General features: G+C 52.4%; 2 long non-coding RNA genes across 2 annotated transcripts; one reads left to right on the forward strand and one right to left on the reverse strand.

Annotated features, from left to right (window-relative positions):
• Positions 1–4,512: 4,512 nt before the first annotated feature.
• LOC106027944 (uncharacterized) lies at positions 4,513–12,002 on the reverse strand. Its single transcript, XR_002791592.2, has 3 exons — positions 11,843–12,002; positions 9,264–9,514; positions 4,513–7,600 (listed from the first exon to the last, which is right to left on the reverse strand). It is a non-coding gene; the product is annotated as an uncharacterized LOC106027944 (long non-coding RNA).
• A 1,339-nt stretch (positions 12,003–13,341) lies between these two features.
• LOC134472897 (uncharacterized) lies at positions 13,342–27,038 on the forward strand. Its single transcript, XR_010042910.1, has 5 exons — positions 13,342–15,603; positions 21,523–21,647; positions 21,933–22,342; positions 24,510–24,646; positions 26,943–27,038. It is a non-coding gene; the product is annotated as an uncharacterized LOC134472897 (long non-coding RNA).
• The last annotated feature ends 216 nt before the right edge of the window (positions 27,039–27,254 follow it).

The raw sequence follows: 27,254 nt of genomic DNA on the forward strand, positions 1-27,254 counted from the left end.
AGGGACACAGAGCCTCCACGCAGCCGCCTGCCTGCCCCCAGCTGGCAGTGCTGTTTTATGGCTTGGTTGGGACAGGAAGCGGACAGGAAGGTTGAAACCGCAGTCTGTAGCATTCACAGCCTAATTCCGAGCTTTCAGATTGGGAACCAGCTCTGAGATCAGCACAGGGTAAGACAGCCGCGTCCATAGAATCAGTGGCCTCGATGGCTGTGCCCCCACCTCGCTTTGAAGAGCAGAGGTAAATAAACCATGTGAAACGTGAGGATGAAAAATAAAAATCAATCGCTGAGTCACTGTCACCAGACCTGCAGTGTGTCAGTCACTGCGGCACGGACGCTGCCAGGGAGCTTGTTCACGAGGTGGCTGCACGTGGGGCCTGGGCAGCCAGGGCCAAGGCGTCTCCTGAGGGCAGGGCTGGGGCATCTGCAGGCCAAGGCCCGGGGAGAGGGAGCTGGAGGTCAGGTGTAATCACGCTGCCCACAGCCCGGCCCGGGGGTAACCTAAGCCTCCAACCTTGGTGATTTTTAAAGTCGACTAAGAACAGGTTCGGGGTAGGTCTGGGGGCTCCATGGGGGTTCTCAGCAGCCACACAGAGCACCACTGTTAGCGCCCTGGCGATTTCTGGCCTTCCCCCAGGCCTGTCTGTGCTCTCCCATCTGCAAGCCCGGGAGTGTCTGCAGGGCTCCCTGCACACCCACGCACCAGTCCGCTATCCCTGTTTGCACACGTCACGTATCCTTGCAGCCTGGGTCACGGGTTGCAGGTGAGCCCTGGTAGTTTTCCAAACCGCGCTGGAGTGTCATGCTTTGGGTTCCTCCGATGGCTCCCCTGTCCTGGATGTGAGCCCCTGAGAGGGAGGAAAAGGTCCAGAGCACGATTTTGAGCCCCTGCCAGGCCTGAACCCCAGCTGGGTAATGAGTCCCCCCGTGTGACCTTGAGCGAGTCGTTAAGTGTCTCAGTGCAAGCTCGGCCGAGCTTTTCTTTATCTTTTAAACTTTTCCTATTTTTATTCGCCCACATGGGCAGTGCGTAACAATGACATTCGTCCCGGGCAGTTGGCGTGCGTACATGACACATAATCCTCTTTACTCTCTCTCCCCGGCTCTCTCTGCCTCTCGGTCCCCCTCCATTTGCAAAAATACCTATTTCCCTGTCTCCTGTGTCTGCTCCAAACTGCTGCCCTGACAAGGAGGGGGCCCTGCATTTTCCTTTTTTGTTGGCCCCACAAACTGTGCTGCTGGCCAGAGGGTGACTCTTTCGACCTCCCTGTGCAGCCCACGCCTGCAGCTGCGGGATATAAACCTGCAGAGCCAGCGCCTAGTGAACCAGAGTGCTGCCCAACGCCGTGCCGATAAAACTTTATTGACAGCCACTCTCTCCAGAACAGAGTTGGCCTTCAGGTCATCCGTTTGCTGACCTCTGAACGAGTGCTTCAGCTCCCCAAAGGTTAAAATGGGGAGAACGCTATCATTCCTTTCAATGGGCTATCCTGAAAATGAGCTCACTGAGCACAAATGCCTAAGCAGCAGGCATTATGAACTGTCTGCTATACTACTTTTTAAAATTACTTATTTTTGAAAATTGTGATAAAATAGGCTTGCCATAGGCCAGGGATTTAGCTCAGTGGCATAAGCGCCTGCCTGGCAAGCGCAAGGTCTAGAGGTCGACTCCTGATGACAAAAAAAAAAAAAAAAAGGCCTGCCATAAAATGTTCCTTTTTAAGGCATTTGTAAGTGGACAGCTCAGCACTGCGGCCATTCACGCTGTCCTGTAACGGTGACTATGACCCAGCCCACCTGAAACTCCGCCCCCATTAGACACAAGCTCCTGGCTGCTCTGGCCAGGCCCTGGCACCCAGCCTTCTTCTTTCTGTCTCTGAATTTCACCGCTCCAACCCCCTCGGATGGTGGCATCTTTGGTAGCTTGCCTCGTTTAGCCTAAGGCCCTCAGAGGTCACTTATGTTGTCGCGAGTGAAAGGTTTGGCCCAGACAGGACACTGTAGCCAGGAAAGCCACAGCCGGAAGCAGGAAGCCCCATCTTGCCCTGCCCCTAGGAAGTTACCTGTGACGCCATCTTCCCGCCCCTGGGAATTTACATATGGCGCCAAACCTAGGACCAATGGGCTACCTGTGTATCCCTAATGCCCGCCTTAGGTTCCACCCCAAACCGAGGCTATTTACAGGCCCCCACGCCACGTGTCCGCCGGAGAGATCGCCGGACGCCAGCGGTGGGGTTGCCGGTCATCTCTCTCCGTGTTCTCAGAATAAAGGCCGCTTTTTATTTTATATTTCTCATCTTTTGTTAATATTTTTCATCTTTTGGAAATAACTCTATCATTTGGTGCCGTGACTCGGATCGGCAGGCAACTGACTCTTGGGCCACATACCCAGAGTTTCCTCGCCGATAACCAGATAACATCCTGGATTAATCCCGAGCTTTTTCCTCTCCCAAGACGTTCCTGTCGCCAGCCACCTGCGCTCCGCATCGGCCAGACTGATTTCAGGTGAGCACTCCCCGGGGAACTTTTCGCACTGGGCAGCCCCAGTGGAATGTTCTCCCCGTCTGCGTGGGTCTGTGCATTTTCACGTCCTTAGGACCGCCCAGGGCAGGGTTCTTTCTGGGCAAACCTGCGCCCACAAAATCTCTCACGTTCTTTGGGTTCGGATAGCCCAAAGCAGAGATTTTTGGGACCGCCCACACTGAAAGAATGCCTCACTTCCCTTAAAGCCTTGCGCTTTCACGGGCAAATCTGTTACTGACCCCACGTAGACTCCATTCGTAAATCTCTCAGTGACGACTGGAGTTTACGGTTTGGAACCCCGTAGCCGCCGCGTGGTACCACAAATAAGTGACGACTTTTTTCTGGACCTCCGGTTTTTTTCTTGCCTGAATCAGTCATGGGAAACGTATTTTCTAACTCCCAAAAGACGCCTTTAAAATGCCTAATTTCCAATTTACGTACTCTAAAACTTAAAGGTACCATAAAAACTAAACAACTAACTTTTTACTGCCAGGAGGTCTGGCCAACCTACCCGCTTATCGGCAAGCCTTGGCCTCGGCAAGGAACATTTGACCCCTGCATTCTCAGGAACTTGTATGATTTTTGTCAAGCTGGCAACAAGTTATTGGAACTCCCTTATGTCCAAGCCTTTCTTATTCTGAGAACACGCCCATCTCTCATTAAGTCTTGTGCTCCCGCTGAGATACTTTTAGCTAAGTCTACTGCGCCACAAACTTTTCCGTCCTGCCCTCCATTGTTTTCCCAGCCGCCGCCTGCCTACCACCAAATTTGTTCCCTGCCGTTACCTCCCGCCGGACCGCTTTCTCCTCCCCCTGTGCCTGATTCTCTCAGCAGCTCTAATTCCTCTCCATTGCAGATACCTCCCACTGTACGATCGTCTCCCTCTCCGCCTTCCAGGACCCATAACTCTCCCAGCAGCTCTAATCCCTCTGTGTCGCAGTTATCTCCTGATGTTCAATCCTCTCCCCCTCAGTCTCCAGGGACCCATATCTCTCCCAGCAGCTTTAATCCCTCTGTTAGCGCTTCCTCACAGTCTCCGACTTCCTCTCCTGAGAATTCTGTATCCCCTACAGCATTCTCACCGCCTGCCCACCATACTAGGTCTCGGTCGCTATGTCCTTCCAGCAGGTCGCGTGATTGTTTCAGCTTGCGCGGGGAACAGTCGCCATGTTGCAACCCTCTGCCACGTGGCATGGCGCCGCCATGTTCCGGAGGGCCACATGGCGACAGGGCGCCGCCATGTTTTGGGCCACGTGACAGGGCGCCGCCATGTTCCCAGGCGCCGCCATGTTTTGGGTCACGTGACAGGGCGCCGCCATGTTTACAGGGCCCTCACTGTCAACAGGCATCTCCTTGTGGCTCCTCTTGTGGACTACAACAGCCGCCCTGTTGCAGTGCACATGACGCTTCATTGTGCTGCCGACAGCAGTCCTCTAGCTGCGAGGCACACAGTGAGATGCCATCTGCTCGTGTTTCCCAGGGTGACCGGCAGCAGCTCTGTAGCCGCTCTACAGATGATTGCTCACATGCGCCTACCGGAAGGATGGCTGCTCAAAAGCCCTCTGCTCTGGAATCTCCTCAGGCTCTGCTACCGCTTCGGGAGCAAGCGGGCCCCGAGAGACTTGTTAACATCCATGTGCCTTTTTCCCTTTCTGATCTATCCCAGACTGTCCATAAATTAGGTAGCTTTTCTGTTGACCCACAGAATTATATCAGGCAATTTAAATTTATTACTAATTGTTATGATTTACATTTTAAGGACGTTTATAATGACTCTGGGCCTATAGCTGTGCCAGAGCAGGTCAAACATACTAACTATAACAAACTTTTAAAACAGGTCCAGGAGGCTAATCAAAACCCAGCTGTGTTCCTAAATTGGCTTTCTAATCCTCCTGCCCTGCAAGCAGTTCCAGCTTCGCGCTCTGTGTCGGGCCGCCTCCCAGCCCCTTCCCCATGCGCCGTCCCAGCCCCTCCCTCCCCTATGCGCCGTCCTCGTCGCCGCCGCCACCTTACACGTTTCCGGGGGCAGTCCGAGCCCGCCCCTGCGCGCTACATCCCAGCGCTTGCCCCACACACTGGGCGTGCTCTGCCAGAGTGCCGCGAAACAGCAGCTCAGCGGCTCTGCTCAGGCGTGCTTTTTTACAATTTGGCTCCGCTCAAAAGATGCTTTTTTATTTCAATTCTCAAACCATTTAATCAAGGTTATTGGCTACCTGATAATTTTACCAGCCTTGTTTATCAATCAAAGCCTTCACCAATCTCCTGTTTAACAACTAAGGTTATAAATTCCTTTTTGCTGGGAAAAGTTTTATTTTATTTGCCTTGGTTCATACTACTGCAAATAACAACTTTAAAAGTAAATGTGTTCAGAATTTGACAGTATTAGATCAGTTTTGATAGATTTATTCATAAGATTGCTAAACCTTTACTGCAAAATGTTTCCATTAAAGCCTTGTTTGGCAGACTAAAGCTTTGTTAATTCTACGTGTCACCCTATAAAAAAAAAGCAATGTGCCATCCAGATAAAGCCTGCTTTCTAATCTAAAATGCCAATATTAAATTCCTGCATACTTACTTAATTCTACTGTAGTCCAAATCCCAAACAAAAAGGCAAAACTTGACCTTCAAACCTTAGAGAGATCTTAATATGGTTTTTTATATTTTTAACACTTGTGACACTTGGAGTTCTGAGACAGGTAAACCTACACAAGGTGGAGCTGCCTGCCCCCTCCATGGACCACGCTCAAATACAGCACAAGATACTGGGCAAGAAAATGCCCCATCCTGGCATTCTTTGAGACCTTACTCCAGGGCTACTGGACTGTCCTAGCCACCAGAGAGTGGGTAAGCCATCCTAAGTAATAGCCCTCACAGGAAATGTCGACACTGTGATTCATCACCGACAGAAAATTGCTGCTGAAGACTGAGGAAGTTCAGGGCAACAACAGCCCCCTTTAAGGTGTCCGTCTCAGATTCCAAGTCGCACAAAACTCTCAGGTAAGACATTCTCTATATTTGTGGACATAGAGGCCATATATACAGAGTTCTTCCTGAATATTCAGGCTGCTATATTAAGTCCTCAATCTCTATGATGGGGTATTGATGGTCAACCTATGCCATTTACAAACAGGGCCTATTTTGTGCAGGTCCCAGTCCTAAATCTTAAAATGCCTTTTATACAGGCTGACTTAGACACACTGAGGCCTCAACAGCTCCTACCTGTTGTTGCTGGTGGACCCTTCCTCAGTGATACAGACCACCCCCTTCCTTTCTTATTCACCAATTTGTCAGACAACCCTGGTCAAGACTGACAGATATATTTTGTCTTCTCACTTTGTTTATACTTTTTCAGGATACATAAAAGCCTTTCCCACAACCAGGTAAACTGCTGATACAACCAGGTTACAGCGACCCATGCATGAATCCAAATTACTGGACTCCCATCCTGGTTTCACATCACTCAGGCTAAGAGGTGCCCTTCCAGCCCTAAATCGGATCATTCTGAGTGGTCACCTCATCTTCTGTCGCCTACCCAATCTCCGTTTCACGAAGGCCTCGCAGCCACAGTTAACAGGCTAAGTCATGTTTTGTTATCCACTTTGGTTCCTAGTTTCTTACATTCTATTAATGGTCATTTTTACAGCAGAACTCTTTAGCAGTATTGCCTACAGACTCCAACATCATGCATACCAGAGACAAGCCTCACCAACCTACCGTCTTAACTTTTATGCTTTCAGATGGGGGAGTAATTACCTCTCATAACTCCACTCCTCCTAACCCCATGTTTAATTTTCAGAATTCTGCCTCACCGTGGAAATGTTTCTACCTCAACATGGTCCTGATAGACTAAATCAAAGGCACCTTTCCTTCTACCTCACCTGGGTCCTTAAATATGACAGTGCCATGTCTCCTCATAACATCTTGTCTCTTTGTTTTTCCAGTCTGACATACGTGCATTCACCAGTGAAGCTGTCCTGGCTAAAACACCTGGCAGCAGCATCTACCTGGGCATCAACCTTCATCCCGTCGACTCCCCTAGGCTCCAGTACAGCGCCCTTTGCCAGCAGGAAGTAGTTAAAGAGAGAAATCTTCGCCCCTTTTCATAATAATAACCATAAGACGGGATATGAAAGGTTTGGCCCAGACAGGACACTGTAGCCAGGAAAGCCACAGCCGGAAGCAGGAAGCCCCATCTTGCCCTGCCCCTAGGAAGTTACCTGTGATGCCATCTTCCCGCCCCTGGGAATTTACATATGGCGCCAAACCTAGGACCAATGGGCTACCTGTGTATCCCTAATGCCCGCCTTAGGTTCCACCCCAAACCGAGGTTATTTACAGGCCCCCATGCCTCGTGTCCGCCGGAGAGATCGCCGGACGCCAGCGGTGGGGTTGCCGGTCATCTCTCTCCGTGTTCTCAGAATAAAGGCCGCTTTTTATTTTATATTTCTCATCTTTTGTTAATATTTTTCATCTTTTGGAAATAACTCTATCAGCGAGGACCAGAATCACTTTCTTTTCCAACCTGGGGAGTACTTCACTGTCTTAGTCACTGTGGGCTGTGCTGAGTTGGAAGGTGTCCCCCAAAAGAATATATTAGAAATTGTACCCCAGAGCCACCAGCTTGATTCAGCCGGGAGGGCCCCGCCCCCTTTAATGGACAAAGGCTGGGTTCTTACTGAGGCCAGGGGCTCACTAGAAAAGTGGAGTCTGGCCCCTTTTCTCCCTCTCTCACCCTCTCTTTGCCTCTGCCCCGGCATGACACAGCGTGAAGGCACTGACCACCCGTCTCCCACTTGAACCAGGGGGTCTGTGTCCAGCAGAAGTGGCCTAGACTTGGGCAGTGTACCTCGGAAGCACAAGACAAACTGAAGGCAAGCTACTGGAACACAGTGCTCTCCCCTGGCGCTCACACCATAGCCGCAGGCTTCCTCCCTCGATGGCCTGGATGCTGGAAATCCAAGATCAAGATGTCAGCACCCGGCTCCTGCTGAGGGCGCTCTTCCTGCATACAGGTGACTGCTTTCGGGCTGTGTCCTCATGCAGTGGCAGTGGATTGGCAAGCTGTGTGGCATCTCCTCCTGTGAAGACACCATCATGAGGACCTCGCCTCCTGACTTCTCACCCTGGTTACCTCCCATGGCTTCGTCTCCAAATGCCATCGAATTGTCTGGGAGTCTTCAACACAGGAAGTCTGGGGAGACACGGTTCAGTCATGGCGTCCACTGACTGTGCTAACCACACTTTATCATCACCCCCAGAGCAAAGGACATCTGGGTCACTTCTGCCAGTGACTGCAACCAGAGCTGCTGTTGTTTAAACGTGGTGTTTAAACATGGCTTCGTGTCCCCATTTCAATTCTTCTAGGTATATGCCCAGAAACGGAATCTCTGAGCGACCTGTGTTATGGCTCAGGGGATCCTGCTCCCCACAAGCCTTGCATGTGCATAGGTGGGGATTGGATCACCGGGTGCTAAGACTTGCTGCCAGGAGGTAGACACCGGTCACTGCGGTAGATGGCACAGTGTGACCGGGAAGGGTATGCGTCCCTCCCTCCTGGCCCCTGCCTCCTCCCTGTTTCCCGGCCACAGTGGGGTGAGCAGCTCTTCCTCCGCCCCGACCCTTCTGCCGTCACTTCCTGCCTTGGATCCCAGCGTCACTGGGATTTTGATAGGATTACACCGAATCTGTTAACGATACATTTATTTTCTTAAACGTTTGCCCAAATTGGTCCATTTGAAATAGTGTTTTGTTATATTTTAATTTCTATTTCTTTTGTTCTAAATAAGGTTGCTTGGCCTTATAGCTGTGGCCAAGACCAAGCTCTCCTTTCAGAATCACCTGCTATCCTTTGGCTACTTTTTAATTTGAGTTTTAGTGTCATTGTATAAAGTATGCTAAGACTATTGACTGTCACAGTTTATCTCTGGATGTCCCCCCAGATCCTCATCGGCAGGGGTTTTGCAAGGTGATTGAATCTTGGGGTACTGTAGCTAAATGTGATGTCAGGAGGCGGGATCCTGGGGCGAGGCCCGGAGGGGTGCACCTCCCTCTCCAGCTCCTCTTTCATGCTCTGCTTCCTGGCCCCATGACCTGAGCAGCTCTGCTCCGCCAGACCCTTCCACCACCCTACGAGGGCTGAAATTCCTTTAAAAAGCTGAACCAAAGTACACCTCTCTTCTTTTACATTGTGAGTGTCAAGTACTATCTCCCAGCAACAGCAGCAACAGCAAAATAGTAACTAACAGGTCAACACTTCTTTTTTTAATTTAAAATCACAAATATCCCCTGGGCACTTCTTTAAGCCGGACATTGTATTAGATATTGGTCAAAAGGCTAAGGTGGTAAAAACAAAACAAAAATAACCCACAATCCCTGCCCATGAGGGTCAGGAAGGTGGACAGCAGTAGTGAGAGGATAGCCCAGATGCAGGATGATAGGTTGGGTTAGTGATGGAGGCCGTGCCGTCGCGTTGGGGCACCTGGTCTGGTGTGGGTCTCCTCAGGCGGTGCTCAGGCAGGGACCGGGAAGCTGGGATGCTACGGTGAGAAGGAGGTCACTGAGATGTGCCTTCAGAAGGAAAAAGGGCTGGAGGGGTCTTGGCTAAGACATCAGCACGTGCAGGGAGGACCCTGAAGCCGGAAAGAGCTGGGTGCACCCAGGAATGGAAGGTGGGTGGGGCAGAAACTGGAAGGGGAGGTCATGTTCTGGGCAACGGCGAGGGTCAGCAGCAGCTAATCTCACCTCTATGGGTCCCTCGTCTGCAGCTGTGAGTCAGAAACCACGCAGGCCCAGGGCCACGGCTCCTGCACTTCCGTCCGAAGCTCTGCCGTCTTCTGGGACGGATTCACCGCCTAGGATCCTGGCGCTTCTCTCGACCGGCTCATTCACTTGCCCGTTCATTTGTGCTTCACAAGTGCTCACTGAATGTCCCTCGGTGTGCAGACTTCGCTCTGAGCTGCTGGAGCTACGGCTGCAAAACCAGGGACCCTGTCCTTGGGGCCGAGAGAGAGACAGGTGACAAGCAAATGTGCAAATAGATCACCTGCTGTGCATCCCAGAGCAGAATGGAGACTCAGAGCAGCCCAGTGGAAGCTGACAGAGGCCAGGGTCTGGCAGGCCTCGGAGGTTTAAGATGGGACATTTCCATTAACCTCAGGCAGAGGGCAGTCACAGAGGACCAGTGCCCCAGGGGACGTGGAGTGGGTGAGGTCCCTCTGGTTTTGTGGTAGACAGTTCTATGGGACAGCAGCACGGGCCCTGGACACGGGGGCCAATGACTGCTTGCCCAGGTGGGAAGCAAGGGCCTCTAGAGCAAAGGTGGACACAGAGACCACAGACCCAGGGCAAGACTGGGGGGAGGATGGGTCGGGATACGGGAGCTAGGCCACAGCCCCGGGTCCTGGCCAGCAGGGCCAAGCAGGGTGCCTCCGAATGAGCAACAGGCTGGGGTGGGGAGCTGGCCACTGAGGGGACACCTTGAGCTTGGCTGGGGTGTGTGAGGGCCCGGAGGCCCCTGTGGAAATGCCGGTTGGAAATGGCACAGGAGGGGCAGCGAGTGCGTGGACAGGAGACATTTCAGAGATGACAGAGCTCTTCAGACGCCTGGGACACTGCACGTGGCGGGGAGGAGGAGTGACCGGCCAGCCGGGTCCCCATCCTACACAGCGAGGCTCCTCACGCCAGATACATCTTTTACCTTTCGCTTTAGTTTTGGCTGGGTTCATTCAGCGCACCCTGAGAGAATGGTTTTTCCTGTTTATTTTATGAAGGCTAAAACACAATACATTTAGGTCACAGAAACGAGAGGCCAAGTTAAACCAACATCCTAAAAATAAAGTCCTCGATTTCCTCAGAAATAAACCGAAGACAAGCATCAGCCCACAGCCGGCTCCTAGCTTCAAGCCATTTGCAGAATTAGGACTCACAGGAACCCCACGCTGCCCTGCTCCCCGTAATTCTTTCTATGGCAGGTGTGGCTAAGAGTCCTTTCTGATTGGAAAGTGGCCCTGCACCTGCACGCTGCAACCAGCCGCTGGATCAGTTTCTAAACAATCCCAGAAACACTCCTTTCTGTCGTTTGAAGCTTTGAGCCACAAAAAAATAAAGAAAGAAAAAAGAAAAAAATCGATGACATCACCTAGAAAACTAGCCCTTTCTTTAGCAGCCAAAGGTCAAAGTTCACACCAGAAATGGCTTCGTGCTTTCAAATGCAGGGCCCAGAGTATAAATATTTATCTCAGAGGACAGGAACTCACTGTACACAGCCTGTTTACTTTATCAGGCAGTTACCTGGGGCAAACAGTCCGCTGTCTGCTTCCTGTCCCGATTTCTCTTGCCCAGGACCTTGGGCAATTGTTTATTTGACAGAATGTTCCGTCCAGGGCCCTGTCTTCTGGGAATAAAGGCATAAAAGGTTAAACAAATAAACGGCCTGGTCCCTGTGCTCCTGATTTCCAGAGAGGGTAGAATTCCAGGTGTTTGCTCAGAAAGATCTCGTAACAATCAGGAAGAGAACACTGCATCTGTCCGCAGGAGACCAGGGGCGGGTGCTGGCCCACCAGGCCTGGCTGGTGTCACTTCTGGGCTGCTGTGCTGGTGACAGGTAAAATGAAATCTGGTGATGTATACAGGTGACGGTGATTGCAAACACGATTACAGATAATACCCTCTTTCATTGCTCTCTTCGTGGTCGATGCAATGCAAACGTTAGAGACACATCGGGTCAAGCTGGCGTGGACCTGGCCACATATTGATTTTGGCTGTGTTCAGCTTTGATTTCACAGAGTTTACACCAATCAGCTTGGGCGATTGTTACCTAAGCCGCCCTGGGCCTCATGCCAGAGCCTCAGCCTGGTTCTGCCCGGTGTCTTCCGGCTCCCCACAGTGATCCGGGGGAGTGGATTTCTGAACCTGTGCATCAGAAACCTTAGGTCGCGATGGGACAGGAACCCTCTATAGGAACTGGAGTTCAACGTCGGAGTTTGCCTCCTCCTGAAGCCCGGTTCATGCTCATCAGGCGTCTCGTGCCTTGTGTGGATTTGTGAGAATCGAATCTATTCTGAAACTTCTGGCATGTTCTCCCTGTAGCACTAAACTTCTAAAAGTTCACCAGCACCTCTGCCTGTTTAGCTGTGCCTTGGATTTAATTTTGTCTATGTCCAATTTGCCTTTAGCTTAGTATCTAATTTGGTCTTTGGCATCTCTCCTTTTTTAATTAACTGGCAGCCTTTGCCCACCTTTTACTGGAATTTTCATACAGCACCCATGAGGGACATTAATGACACAAACACTTCTTTTGTTATGTAAAACCACGTGCTCACCTCTTTGCTCCTGGGCTCCAAGCATGCGTTAAAAGCAGTTAAAAGCGCTGCTCCACACTGGCTGTGGCAATCCCTCCAACCAGCTTTCCAGACTTCGGCAGAAAACTCAGAGTTCTGGCCAGTGACTCTAGAGACCAATGATTAACCTGTCTTGCCATCGCTGAAGCTCAGCCTTTACACTTGCTTCAGCAAAGTAGGCATTCGACAAATATTTGCCTAACAAATAGAAAATCCACATACAAATTATTCTCGAGGTGGCTGTGGAGGTGCAGGGCCACAATCACAGTGCTCAGGAAGCTGAGGCAGGAGGATTTCAAATTCAAAACCAGCTGGGGTATCATAGTGAATTCGAAGCCAGCCTGGATACAGAGTGAGACCCTATCTCAAGAAGTAAAAACAGAGAAAGAGAGAAGTTACTCTCTCTTTCCTCCCCCGAGTTCTTTCTAAACAGAAATAAAGAAAATCCTAACTTTGCACTCTGTCTCCCCATGCCAGCCTTTCACTCCAATGATTATCCTAATTCTTCTCTAAAATATTTTCTTGATGCATGTTATACAATAATTTAAAATAGAAATGCTGAGCTGAGGTATAGCTCACACAGTGGTGCCTTTGCCTGGTCCATAAGAGGCTCCCAGCACTGGGGAAAAAACATAACAAAAGCCAGATGACATGACAGGGTGGGAGCCTGTAATCCGAGACCTCTGGGAGGCTGAGGCAGGGGGATTGCTACTTTAAGAGAGGGAGATTTGAAAACAGAGAAAAAGAAGAGAGGATGTGTACAGTATCCTAAGTTGTGTACAAAAGTAGGGGCATATACCTTCACTTCCAAAATCCATCTTTGGATGGATTTTATGAACTTTCCACTACAGCAATGCAGTGAGTTGCCGCCTTTTGAAAACGGACTCTCTGACTGCCTGAAAACTGCTAAAAATGGAGTTTATTATTCTGTTAGACTCTACAGTACAGTGCCAAGTTTTGCCAACTCCCTGACTTGGGGCTTTGTACATTGTGGGGCTTCTGCGAACCCCGCATGAGGAATTCGGGCGTACCCCTTGAGAGGGGGTCTCCCCCACTCCCGAGCAGAACCTCCCCTACCTGAGAGCCAGGCACTGTGAGAGGCACCAGCGGCAGGGATGTGTGCTTGAGCTAAGTACGGATTTTGAGACCTTCTCTTTATCTTATCTTATTTTATTTTATTTATTGTCTTTTTAGGCAGGATTTCCCCCAGCAGTTCAGGCTGGCTCTGAGCTCAGTGTGTATCCAGCCTGGTCTCAAATTTGCAAAAATCCTCCTGCCTCAGCCTCCCAAGTGCTGAGTGCTGGGAATACCAGTGTACACCAGCTCGCCCAGCAGAGGCTTTCTCTTTAAAAAGCAGGTTCTGCTTGGGTAAACAGACGTCCTGGTGATCACCAGCGCTTCCTTGTGAATGGATGGATTCAGAAGCCGGGAAGGGCGGAAGGGCGGGGCTGGAATTCCCACCCGGGCTGCCTGGCCTTGGCTCCTTCAGGTCAAAGCCTACGGTCCCACCACATCCGCTCTGGGGAGGACACAGGGCCACCGCAGTCCCCTGCCATTACCTAAACACGCTCGCTGGGAATGACCCTCTGGGGATGCCACCGGAGGAGGGGACGCAGAGTCTCACTCCCACCTGACCAGCGAGCAGCCAGGACGAGCTCCGGGATCTCACAAGCTTCTTCCCGCCCAGCCGCCCGCGCCGTCCTGGTCACCCCTGCATCCCCTCCATGCAGGGCTGAGCTCCATGCTGCTGGGGGTGCTGGGACTTGCCTGCTCTCCTTGGCTGGCTGGGCTGCGGGGTGGCAGAGCACAGGGTGGGTGTGGGGTGTAGTCTGTCACTCCAATCACACCGTGTCACCCCGTGTCACCCCGTGTTCAGGCCACTGATCCCAACGTGGAGAGAAAGCCCCAGACAGGCCCTGTAGTTCCTGAGAAAGGTTCTTGCCCTGGTATAAATCACTGTGTGGTTAGGGTGCTCGTCTAACGTGGCGGAAGGCCGAAGCAGGATGCCCACCACCTCCTGCTTCTTCCTCAGCCCTAATTGCATGCACAGAGAATTCCAGTCGGTCCCTCACACATCATCAGTGTCCACCCCATGCACCACTTCAATCAGAGGTCATAGAACCGTCTGCCTCTCTGCATCTGGTCGGAGGAGACAGCCCAGCCGCCGTGGGCTGTGTGTTCCTTCCTCGTCCTCAACTCAGTAAACCTGCTCACTTTGTACTTCTGCTTCTCATTACACCAGAATGCTCTAACGTTCTGGCCATTTCAGAAGTCACACAGCTCTGCAGGACATCCCCACTGGCGTGGCTGCGGAGAACATCTCGGAAGGTGGACACCGTGGTCCCGGCTCCCTGGGTCGTTTTTCAGTAACTTGTGGTTGGCTCAACCTGCTTGACACCACTGATCTTAAAATTACCCAGGCCTGCGGGAGCATCCAATGACCCAGAGGCTGATGTTTTGAGGGACAAAGCTTCCACCTCCGTGTACACCACAGAGCTTATGCAGAGGCGTGAGGTGGACGCCACGATCCCACGCACCAGGCACATGCACATGTTCGGCGGGACAAACAGTGGACAGGCCAGCTGACTCCAGAGGAGCTCTGCCTGGAGCAGGAGCACTCAGCAGCTGCACTTGTCTGAGACCTGAAGGATGGTGTCCTCCAGAAGACACACTGAAGTCCTAAGCCCCAGCCCCTGTGGATGTGGCGTCCTCGGGAATCAGTACGGCAGACACAGTCATTTACAGTGAGATCCTACTGCAGTAAGGCAGGCCGGAGGCTAAGATGATTGGTGACCTTGAAGGAGGAAAGAGACACCCACGGGAGGCCCCTGGAGGATGGAGGCGGCCAGTGAGCAATGCATCTGCAAGCCAGGGTGACAGTTAACGCGACTGTCAGCTTAATGGGCTTGGGGCTGCCTAGGCAGTTATTAGTAAAGCGCGCTTCCGGGTGAGGCTGGTTGGTCACCAAGTGTGGCTTGGGCCCAGATCTGAGCCCTGGTTCCTTTCTCTGCTTTTCAGCTGCTGCCATGAGGCTAACCGTGCCCCTACCCCATGATGCTTCTGCCCTGGGGCAGCTGACCATGGACTGAGCCAAACCCTTCATCCTTGAAGCTGTGTGTGTCACATGTGTGGTCCCAGTGATGAAAAGCTGATTCACACGCAAGGAATGTCACAGCTTGGTAGCAGGACTAGGGCCTGGAGGAAGCAGGAAAACATCATTCTGTGGGATTTCAACCTGCGTCTGGCCTCTGCTAACACCTTGATGTTGGACTTCTGGCTTAAAGATGGCAAGATCATGAACTCCACTGGTTTACGTCACTGTTTGTGAAACTTTCTGTGGCATCCACAGGGAGCTTGAAGTGACCCAAAGGAACCAGCCATGCAAAGACTGGGGAGAAGGTCATACCCAGGGGACAGTGTGTGCAGTGGCTTTGGGGAAATAAAACCAGGTTCAGGTGGGGCTCGGGACACAGGTCCAGTGATGTGAGGTCACTTTGCTCAGCCTTTATTCATCAAACTTCGCTCCAAATGACTTGATCGATCCCGAAGCTCAAGGCCCCCTCTCCAGCCTTCTCGAGAACACCACGCTCCTCAGAGGTTCCAGCTGCATCCCTTCCACGCGTCTGTGTCACCTTTCCATTGTGGGGCAAAGTACGTGACACGCACAAGAAGAAAGGCTTGTTTATGCTCGTGGTTTCGAGGGTCCAGTCCACAGTCCACTGACTCTGAGCAGAAACAGCACGGTAAGAGGGTTTGGAGGAGGAAAACCACTCAACTAGAGCGGCAAAGAGGCAGAGAGCAGGGGAAGGGACGGGGACAGGCTGTACCCTTCCAGGTCACACTGCAGGTCACAGCCCTTCTCCAGCCAGCCCGCCTCCTCCCAGCACATTCAGTTATGGACTTAATCAGCAGATTCACCGGTTAATGAGTGTATTGACCCCTGATCCAATTCTTCCAAAAATCCCACTTCTAAATGCAGACTTTTGGGGGATGTTTAATCCGAGCTATGACAATGGACACAACCCCTGGACTCGGCGTCCTACTCCTAGAAGGCGAAGCCTGTAGGAATGCAGGATTCCCGGCATGTTGGTGAAAGCCAGCATCCTATAGCCAGTAAGTCAGGTTCAAAGAGATCACGCTGATGTGTGTCAGAAACATGCTGGCTGTGCTATCAAAGGCTGTTTTCTTATAAACAAATGATGAGTGCATTTTCCCATCCCATTTAATTAGGAGCTTTATAAGGTCACCCTGAGCTGTGGCTCTCGTTACTCAAACAATGCGTAGCCGGAAATTCCCAGCAGCTGTGTGCATGCTGCTTGTGCTCATTTCTCGATTTTAGAATGACGTGCACAAAAAGAAAAAGAAAAAAGTGACATTCATGACAGTAGAAAGCGAAGCTAAGTCGGATGGTGGCCGTTTTTATAGGAAATGCCGTGTTAGATCAGCTCAGGGAAATGATAATAATCATATAGAGGTTGGGAAAGCAGGAAAAACCGAATCAGGCAGCCAGTCCAGAACCAGGCGGTATTACATTTTTAAAACCACACAAACAACCACATCCCCCCACCTTCTCACTCTCCCTAGTGACCTCCTGCTTTATTTATGATCCACACAACCTGGGCATCGTGGGTCACATCTAAAATGTCCCCCAGAGGTGTCGCGTCCAGAGGGGCCCTCCGGAAGCTGACGGGTCACGAGGCGCTGAGCCCACGCAGGGACTCAGCCGCTGACTCTGGCTGAGTGGGCCCTGGGAAGTGGGAGCCATCGCCTCGGCCTCGGTCAGGCTCAAGTGTGGGTGCGGGGCCTGGTGGGAAGGGGTGGGTCACTGGGGCTGGGCCCGGAAGGATGATTTTAGAGACAGGGTGTCGCTATGCATTCCAGGCTGGTGGTGCTTCTCCCGCCTGTGTTTCCTGAATGCTAGAATCACAGGCATGCACACCTCACGGCTCAGCTGGCAGGAAGGACGCATTCTTGTGTCCAGCTCCTGTCCTCTCTCTTTATCCCTCTCTCTCTCTCCCTCTCTACTCAACACCCGCCCCCCCAACCGTGACCCAGATTAAACTTCCCCTTTAAGCTGTGGGTGTCAGGTTTTGTGTTCCAGTCATGGGGAAGCTGACTGTTAAACTGGGGGACACCCAGAGCTGCATCACCAGTGCCGGTCCCGTGTGGCCTCACCCTGAGCCTCCTTCCTGGGAGGCCCCTGCAGCCGGAGACCCCTGGGTGTGACAGGCTGGGCGGAGCCCTCGCTGCTCATTGTACCCCGCTCTCCCCGTGTTTCTCCAGCTTGCATGCTACAGCCCACCCAGCCCGACAGCCTCCAGGACCCTGTCCCCAGCCACCTCACATGGCCCCTGGGGAGCTCTCTTAGGTGGGCCTCCTCACACCCACGTGGCTCCTGGCCACGGCCTGGACGCTGCACTCTGGGTTCTGGTGCCTGAGGTCCCCCAGGAGGGACACATGTTTCCTTCCTTATGGAAGCAGAATCCCCACCCACTCATCCGCCTCAGGGACTGTCCCCAGTGAGGGCAGTCAGGACACGGGCAGGGGCTGGCTTCCAGATCACTGCTGCCACACGGGTCTGTCCCCAGGCAAGCACTCGGGGTGGGAGACAGAGAGACGCAGAACCGGACACAAAGCAGTATCCAGCTATCCAGTGCCTGGTGTCGAAAGTTATTAAAAAGTCTTTTCCTTCAAGTGCTGGGGATTGAGTTCGGGCCTTTGCACGGAGCTATATCCCTCCCTTTAACATTTTATTTTGAGACAGGGTCTTGCTACACTATTAAATTACTCAGGCTTGTAATATGCCCGCCTCAGCCTTCCAAGTGCTAGAATTGCACGTGTGTGCAGCACGCTCAGCTAAAAGTTTGATAACATCAATTTTGACCTCCCAGATGTGCAAAGCTCAGAGTCCGACCATGCCAAGTGAAGAGGGGGGTCCCAGAGGGCAGGGACACAGGGTGGGGGTGGGACTTGTTGGGGTGAGGCAGCTGTTTGGCAAACAAATCACAGCACGGCGGTCCCTCAGCCCACAAACTCAGTCCACCCCATGATTCGGGGCAGGGTGGCTTTCATCACCTGATGCGGAGTTCATGAATGGAAGCAAACTTTTGCCCAGCGCTTCTTTTGCAAATGGCGTTGTGTGTGAACAGAAGCATTTGTGAATCGAGGTATTACTGCGTGTAGTGCAGTTAAAAATGCCCCAGCCTTGGACCTGCAGTTCCACTCACACAATAAAAGTTATTTCTCAAGTTGGCACCTCGGGGCTGGGGATTTAGCTCAGCGGCAAAAGCACCTGCCTTGCAAGCAGGCAGTTGTGAGTTTGATCCCCGATACCGATAAAAACGAAAAAGACCAAAAAAAAAAGTCAAGTTGGCACCTCAGATCTCTCACCCCTGGTTTTAAAAGTTGAAGAGGTGGCTTCCGGGGTAGGGTAAGTGGGAACAGACATTTCAAAATACTCCTAAGCCAGCGTTCTCCTGGGGAACCAAGCACGCAGTTGTGAAAGTGAAGCATGCTTAGAAATGATACTGTAAAAGAGGCCTCAGTATTTTTATTAGCTTTATAAGAAAAAACATTTTACTTTTTTAACATTTCAGTTCTTAAAGCTGACATTAACCCAGTTGAGTGGTAAATGCCTGAATTTATAAAGCTAAAATAAATCTGTCAAAGAAAAGCCAAAAACATTCTAGGAATAAGAAAATCACAAATAGCAACTTTAAAAGGCCTGCTTGTTTCTAGATTACTTCATAAATTATTTGAAAATGTATTTGTTATTTAAGTAAAAATGTGAAAAAAAATTTTTGTAAGTTGAACTTCTCTAATTTATTAAATTCTAAAACTTGGTCAAATGAGATTTCAGAAAGTTAAGCCAATTCCTTATGATACCTTCGTAAATAATTATTGCTTAATTGAAAATGTAGATATTGAATTTTTTTTAATCTCAGGGAATACAAAAACAGCTATAGGGCCAGGGGTTCAGCTCAGCAGAATAAACACCTGCCTGGCAAGCGTGAGGTCATGAGTTTGATCCTCAGTAACAAAAAAGAAAAACAAAACAGATAGAGTAATTGTTAAAGTAATTGCTGTGAGTTTGGTAGAAGTTAAAGGAAAATCCAGCCTTGACCAATAATGTTCATGTTAAGAGGAAATCTCTACTTATAGAGACGGAAGTAGCTTAGCAGCTACCAAAGTTACCTACGACATAGTGACAAGGTCTCCTTCCTTCGAAAAAATTTGATGCCAAAACATATTTTTTTAAAAAAATGATAAAATTCTCACAACTCATACAGTTATTAAATGAACACGTGTCAGAGGTCTTAGCTCTCTGCTAACTGATTAAGGCACCAAAGAGCGTTAACAATCATCTCTCAGATTCAGATAACACACGGGTACAAAAAAGTCAGAAGCATTAAATATGCAAATCAACAGATATTAAATATGCAGATATGCAAATTAATAGTTGGAATAGGCTGAAAGTGGGTCGCATTGATGTTGGATGACACCAATTTGCGTTTCAAGAAAGGGAAGCGTCTGGATCCCGTGGCACTGTCAGCCTGTGTCATAGCACTGGGAACAGCTTGAAGCAGAGGTCAGCCAGAGGACGTGGGCCCAAACAGCCAGGGTGCCAGACACAGCAAGGAGGGAAGAGAGGGGGGGCAAGAGGACTTGCTGCTGTGCCTGCAGGGCTGGGGTTGAGCCCCGGGTGAGCGCCTAAGAACTGGGAGAACCAGAGGCTGACACAGGGCCCAGGAGACTGGCCAGGACCCGCAGGGACAGGGCAGTCTCCTCGGAAAGCCCAGGGGCACACTGCCAGGTGTCACACACACCCAAAACCCTGCGAGGGGGCCAGAGGCCCAGGGCTGTGGAGCAGGAGGCCAAGCCACCAGGTCTCCAGCGCGGTCAGGGGAGGGGACACCTCCTCTCCTGCCCGAGTCCATCGCTGCTCCCTAGCCATCACTTGAAGGTGAGATCCTAAACACCCAGCCCAAGAAGGAAGAGAGCCACGTGCCGGAAGCCGGGTGCAACACACGGGTAGCCTGCGGGCTGTGGTGGCCATGCCGGCCCAGGGGACAGGGCTCCAGATGTGGTGCCACTGCCCTGGCTGAATTCTACTCACTGGTGTCCAAGCGGCAGTGGCCCTGGGGGACAAAGTAGCAGGTGCCATGCTACACCTCACAGGTGCCAAGCTCAGGGCTGGGGTCTGTCCTGGTGGCTCTGATCCCCATTCCTGTAATGGACCACTCACTAGGAATGCAGGCAAAAACCAGGCGTGGTGGCACACACCTGGAACCCCAGCACTCGGAAGGTTGAGGCAGGAGGATTGGTGAGTTCAAGGTCAGCCTCACCTCCACAGTGAGTTCAAGGCCAGTCTGAGCTATGCAGTGGGACCCCCCACACCCTCCCGAGAACAGGAAGCCATGCAGAGAGCTGGATTCTCACCATGATTCCATACAGTGCGCCCCATCTCCCATAAACAAACCTTTTTTCTTTTGTACCAGGAATTGAATTCAGGACCTTGCACTTGCCAGGCAGGTGCTGAGCTATATCCCTGGCCCCTTCCAATCATTTTTAAGAAATCAGCTGCATTGTCCAGATCTCACTAGAAAATCCTGCTTTTAATGAACACATAGCAAAACCTGAGCCTTGGTGATGGAAGGAACTCCGGTTTGTTCTGTTCTGTTTTTGTCTGAGATGGGTTTGTGTTTCCACAAAGTCTTCACCTCCTGGAGCCACATACCAGGCATGAACTGGTACAGTTAATGTCACAGTAATGAGGGGTGGGAAGGGTATCCACACATGGGAGTAAAGCCTGTTTCTACAGGAATTTTCATAGCAAAAAATCGTGATGTTTTGGAAATTTTAGAGCAAATTTCTAGAGTCTCTTGTCTATACTCACCTTTAATTTCCACCAGCTTCCCCACATCTGCATTTCCCATTCCGAGGATGGCGCGGGGTTCTCCATCGCCATGAGAAGCTTTTCCTCCCAGCTTCCTGCCCTGCCAGGCCCTTTCTCCTTCTGGAGGCACATTCTTCTCCAATCGCCCCCAACTAATCAGATGACGGATGTCCGTTTTCTTTCTGGTCTCCCTTACCCTTTTCTTAACGTGAGAAAGAAACTCCACCGGGAAGAATTATAGTGTGTGGCCGTGCCAGTGGGATGCTCTTTATGCCAGACTTTCTAATTAGAAGGCAAGGGTTGCCACCGTCTTCTTCGCAAAGCGGGCATGTCCCCGGGCTAAGAAATATTACCTGCCGCTGGCAACCGTGTAACACTGCGTCTGCTGAATAGCTTTCCCCACGCTGCCCTGTGGTCTCAGGTGCAATCCACTTCGCAAGCTGGCAGCCCTCAGACTTGAAAAGGCACTTACGTCTGTTTAAAAAAAAAAAAGACTGAACCAGAAAATGTCACCAGTTTGCTGGGCCCTATTATAATTTCCAAAGAGATTCTTACCATGAAAATTAACATCTCGAAACTCTTCAATCATACAATAAACTCAAGACCCAAGCACAGCAGTCTCCTCACCCCAGGAGATGCCGGCAGAGGCCTTGTGGCCCCCCAGGTTTCTTGGGGTGGTGGGGGACCGACCGGTGGTCTGACGGTGCTGGTACTCGGTTTCCCGTTCTCCTCTGAGAACATCCTTTCTCTGCTTTGTGTGTGACAGGTCTGGCCCCACCACGAAGACTGAGAAATGGGAAATGTCTGATTGCTTGTTAAAGACTTGGTTGTTTCAAGATGGGAGAGCCAGCCCTCGACGCACAGAGAAGGACTTGGAAACGGTAGTCGCAGGTGCCCTGAGGTCCCTGACCGCTGACCTCGGAACCCGGACAACGCCGTCCGTGTGGCTCAGGCCTCCGCCTCCCGCTGGTCCCCTCCGGTTCCCAAGAAACCAGCCTTTGGGGGAACAAGGGGAATAAATCTGGCCTCACTTGGCTCTGGGTGCCTTCTGTTTGGGGGTGGCCCCCTTCTCCACTCCCCAGATGCCCGCAGGAAGGGGGAGCCCGGAGCTTCATGGGCGAGGCTCCCGCGCACCATGGAGACCTGGAGCCATAAAAGTGTCTCCCTCATTTTCAGGGTAAACAAATGTGATCGCCACCAGGAAGCAGACCTGGTGAAAAGAGACGCTGGGAACTGGAAGAGACGCAGCAGTGATTCTTCCCGGTGTCCAAGTCCATCGCCCTCGTTAACAATGTCAGGCCATGAAGCCCCGGGCCCGGAGAGCGGCCCTGGTCTCCATCCGCCCTGTGAAATGACTCGGGTGACTTTGCGTGTGGGTCACATGCATTTTCCACCCCGTTTCTTCTGAGAAGGGGCTGGCAGTGCGGGCTCCAAGGTGGAGTCCCCGGTCCTGAGTAGGTGATGACGACAGGGTCACTGAGCCCCGGTGCATACTCCTGGGTATGGATATTTACTGTGGGTCCATTTATTAAAACTCCATGGTATGGACGGTGGCTGCAGGAGGTGACCAGGTCACGGATACATCGGTAAGAAATGTGGCCGTCTGGTGGTGGTAGATTAACTCTCACACAGGGTTTCAACTTCTGAGAAACTTGGGGAGTCTGGGCTCTCAGGTGTTAAAATGAAGGGTCAGCTACTATAATTGGGGTCCCCTATCATTAAGTAAAACGGAGCCAAATGTCCAGCAGGTTACTGGGTTTCAGAGACTAAAGTGCCACATTGTGGTGGCGTGCTGGGAGTGTGAGTCACTTTCCCATCACTGGGGCAAGACACTGGCACCCGCAGTTTACAGAGGATTTGGGCCCCAGTTTCAGAAGGTCAGTCCACAGTCAGCTGGCTGTAGGACAGAGAGGGCATGGGAGGAGGTGCTCACCTCAGGGAAGGCAGGGAGCAGAGAGGAAAGGGGGAGCTGTGGACGAGAGGAGCCCTTCCAGGCCACACCCGGTCACCCACCCTCTCCCCTAGCCCCCACCCCCCAACTGCACGCTCAGATCCAAACTCATGAGTGGGTTAACCCTCTGATACAGCACCCCACAATCCAACCATCTCCCAAAGCCTGGTTTTGATCACATGAGACTACTAGGGAACATTCTAGATCTAAACTACATCCCTGGGTAACCCAAAGCCACCAGTTTAGAGAGGCCGCAGATCTACACCAGCTCTGTGGCTGGACCAGGGTCAGTGCAGCCGCTGTGACCCCACCCCCACCCGCAGCATGGAAGGCCAGCCTCACGTCCCTGAGAGTCCCTGGTGTCACCATGGAGACCAAGGCCCCACCCCACCCCCCCTCCAAGCACTGACTTCAGTGTCACTGTGATGGGTCAACTTGACAGGGTCTAGAGGTGCACAGAGGACGTCAGACGTCCTGCTGCTGTTTGGGAACAAGATTAGCGTTTGGCTCCATACATCTTCGTGGGTCTCCAGCTGATGGGGTTCACATGGCCATGACACCGCCACCTCCTAGTGGCAGGCCTGCAGGTGTGGTTTGGGAGCACCCTCAGCTCTGCCCTGGGGTCTGCCAACCTCCATGATGGTGTGAGCTGATCTCTCTCTCTCTCTCTCTTTCTCTGTCTCTATGTCTCTCTTTTTCTCCTTCTCTGTCTCTGTCTCTCTCTGTCTCTCTGTCTCTCTTTCTCTCCATCTCTGTCTCTGTCTTGATATAGAACTACAATTTCCTGCTGGTTCTGTTTCTTGGGGAAGCCTGACTTCCTCTGAAACTGAAGGTCCCTGGAGAGCTCATTAAGGCACCAGGGGGGTGCACACCAGAGCTGTGGGGGTGGGATGTCTTTCAGTGCCATCGGATGCCCATGCACAGCACACTCTTCCCCCTGGCTGACACAGGGGACCCTGCGATGCGGGCGACACTGTGCCCCATGTTACACCAGTGGCTGCCCCGGAAGATCTTGTCTTCCTGTCCCCTCTCCCGAAGGCCATGCTGACTCAGAGGTTTGTCTCCAGAGGACAGAGAGGAGCCGTCCAGCACTTGGAATGTTTTGGAGGTTGGACGGTTGCGTCCCCCACCCACATGCACTGCACCGGGGTTTACAGTGATGGCTGAATGACAGATCCCGTTGGGACAAGAAAGCCACCACTAGTCTGGAGCCTGGGAGTCCCCGGAGCCCGCCCCCAGGTACCACCCTGCCCAGGGTGACGCTGACGCGCAGGCCCCCCAAGCGCGGCCCACCAGCCCCTCCGCCACCAGCCGAGATGCCCGCCTGACTCTTCCCTAAAGAAACCGCAGCTGTTCCCTTCCTGCTCTGTTGGCGCAGTGGTCTCCCAGCTCAGAAACTTGATTTTTTTTACTCCAGGATTCTGGTCACAAATCGAGTTGGACAGGAACCGAATCAAATTCAATGGTTCAAGGTTAACCTTACGGGTGCCTTCGGTTCAATTCTGTGGCTTGGTTTGCAGCCAGAATCCTGGAGAGAAATGAGTTCGCCAGCCGAGGCTCGCTGAGTCTTTCTGTTACGAGCAGTAATTTACGCGTGTATTTATCTGAGGTACACACATATGGCATCTTAACCGTTTTTATTTCTCCCTTCCTCCCAGCGCCCTGGACTCCCTGCAGTCCCCAGAGAGGAGTGTCTCACTTTGCTTTTAACTTGATTATTATTTCTGATTTTCAGTCTTCTCTTTTTTATAGCCTTTTTTTTTTCTAATCTCTGTTGCATCCGCACCGCGAAACATCTGCAGCTTCAAAGCCAGGTTCCTGGAGCCCGGTGGCAACAACTTCGTCCATCTGGAAAGATGACCATGTGCTCAAACCCAAGTCCCTGGTCAGCACGGAACTGGGAAGAACAGGAATGCGGGGTGCATGTGTGCAGGAGCAGGTGAGAGAGAGAGAGGGAGAGAAGGAAGAAGGAGGGGGACAGAGGGGCAGGGTCACCCCCTCTTCTCCCTCCCACTGCAGCTGACCTGCAAGCACAGCCCGCGTTCCCGCTGGCCCCGGACCTGACCCCGGACAGGCTCGGTGTCGGGTCACTTGCACTCGTGATAGGTGCGCTTCTAGGGCAGCTGTAGGTGGATGTCGAGGGGGTCACACTGCGGGACGGCCAGGGCTGCACTGGGGTCCTCTCGTCTGCGTGTATTCAGTGCATATTCTCCCACTGGCACAGTGTCCAGCACTGGCCTGGAGCTGCCCCTGGCCTGTAGGACACAGGCTGGGCAGTCGCCCACTGAAGCCCTCTCCCCTGCCCTGCCAGGGCCTGGGGTGACTTGAGCTGGGGCATAAAATGCACTCTCCTGGACAAAGTCCTCACGGAAGGACACTGGGCTGCGATGTGGGGGGAGCCACGTCACGCCAGCAGGGGCAGCCAGGCCACACACTGTTTCGTTCCCGGGAGTGACCCCTGTTCTCCCCACTGGATCTGGCTCTTGCCTGTGGCCCTGCACGAGCACAGCCTTCTAACAAGCCCCATGCTGGCCAAGACAGGTGAAGGGGCACAGGAGGACCTGGGGGACAGGTTCAAGGACTGCTTGGTGGTCAGCGCTAACCACAGACCTGGACAGGGATAATCTCAGCCCACAGCGGGGTGGGGGTGGTGCGGGAGGAGGACACAGAAGGAGCACAGCCAAGGGCCTCTTAAAAATCACCTGTTGGGGGGCTGGGGATTTAGCTCAGCGGCATAAGTGCCTGCCTTGCAAGCAGGCGGTCGTGAGTTCGATCCCTGGTACCGATAAACAGTGAAAAAGACAAAAAAAAAAAAAAAAATCACCTGTTGCTGGTGCATCCCTGTGACCCCGCTACTCTGGGAGGCTGAGGCAGGAGGATTGAAAGTTCCAGCCCAGCCTGGGCAATTTAGAAACTTCTGGAGATGGTATGTCAAAAAACAACACTGCCAAGTGGGGAAGGGAAGATCCAGGGAGGTGGCTGGGCATGGGGGTGCAGGCACCAAGGAAGAGAGAGATGCAGAGGACACCTAGATAGGAGATGAGGACACAGGGCAGGCTTGGAGCAGGGGGTACAGGAGGGGTTGGGGCGGAGGGGGACTGGGCCTTGGGGAGGTCGGAAGAACGGGATAAAAGGTCAGGGCGGCCCAGGAGCCAGTCTTGGGGTGAGGGGGCGCTGGACTGGAAACCAAGCTTATGGCAATAGAAAGGCAGGGGCCACAGGGCTCTGGGCAGAGGAGGACAGCAGAGTGTGGCCTTGCAGGGGCTGACAGGGAAGCCCAGCAAGTCCCCACCGCTGTGGGATGCACGGGACAGGCCGGTGGTCAGGGTGTCTGGTGACGTCACGAGGGAGGAGACAAGGGTGCTCTCTCTGGCAGAGGCCGGACCATCCCAAGGCGTCTCCTGGAAGGCAGCACCCATGTCTCCAGGGACAGGCCGGGACCAGGCCTGGGGAGACCTTGCACACTTATTTGTAAATGTTCTGGGGGACTGGGGATTTAGCTCAGCGGCATAAGCGCCTGCCTTGCAAGCAGGTGGTCGTGAGTTTGATCCCCGATACCGATAAAAAACAAAAAAATATTCTGTGCGCATTTTTCAAAATCAACAAGCATCGTGCATCAGCAGAAGGCGGAAGAGGTACAGATGTTCAGAAAGACACCACAAGTCCTGTCCTGGCCAGTGAGGTGGCCGGTCCCCGGCTGCCGAGGTGCAGGAAGGGCAGGGTCACCATAATTCCGAGCAGCACAGAGAGCGAGTTTTATGGTCCACAGTGGTTTTCTGTCCATGGAAATTGCTTTTCCTCCAAAGCCATTGAGTTGTGTGTGCGCGCATCCAGGAAAGTCTTATTCACATTAACTGTGACACCCACGTGTCCACAAGTGTGTGTCACCCAGACTCGTGCCCAGGCCCCGTCGCCTTGGGTCTGGGACAGTGGTTGCCAGTGGCAGAGAGTTTGGGGCGCTGTGCTGACCATCGCCAGGTGAAGCTGGGGTTCAGGATGACAGGAGCTACCCGTCAAGGCAGCCAAAGGCTGTCCTTTCCCCATGGCATCTCAGGGTTTGGGGAGCTGGGTTTTGAGAGGCGGTTATGACTGTAACAGTGCTAACAGCGATCCCCCCGCCCCCCGGGAGGTCTCTACTGATGTCCGTGAGGGAAAAAGCTTCAGCTGCTTCCAAACCCCTCTGAAGCCCGAGGCTTGCTGACAGCCTCAGCATCTCCTGTCTCCTGACCTGCCAGGCGACACAGTGCACTTTTGACACAGCAAGCTGGGAAATCAGTGTCCGAGAAATGATAACTGTCACATCCTGGAGGAAACCACCGGCGGGGAAACAGCATCTGTCCTGTCAGACCGGCGACCTTGCAGCCACCGCTTCGGAAAGGGAAGCTGGCAGACGGCAGAACCCGCGGAGAGGAGGGAAATGGTGTCAGTGCGCTGATCACAGAGCTGTTTCCGGGATGCGATTTATGTCACCAGCGGCACTGACCACGCCGTGACCTGTGAATGCCACAGAGATGCGTGTGGATCTGTACTTACCAGCCTAAAACCTG

The sequence above is a fragment of the Cavia porcellus genome, unplaced genomic scaffold (assembly GCF_034190915.1).
Source record: "Cavia porcellus strain 051 isolate PalLab524CR breed Dunkin Hartley unplaced genomic scaffold, mCavPor4.1 scaffold_25, whole genome shotgun sequence".
Classification (NCBI taxonomy): domain Eukaryota; kingdom Metazoa; phylum Chordata; class Mammalia; order Rodentia; family Caviidae; genus Cavia; species Cavia porcellus.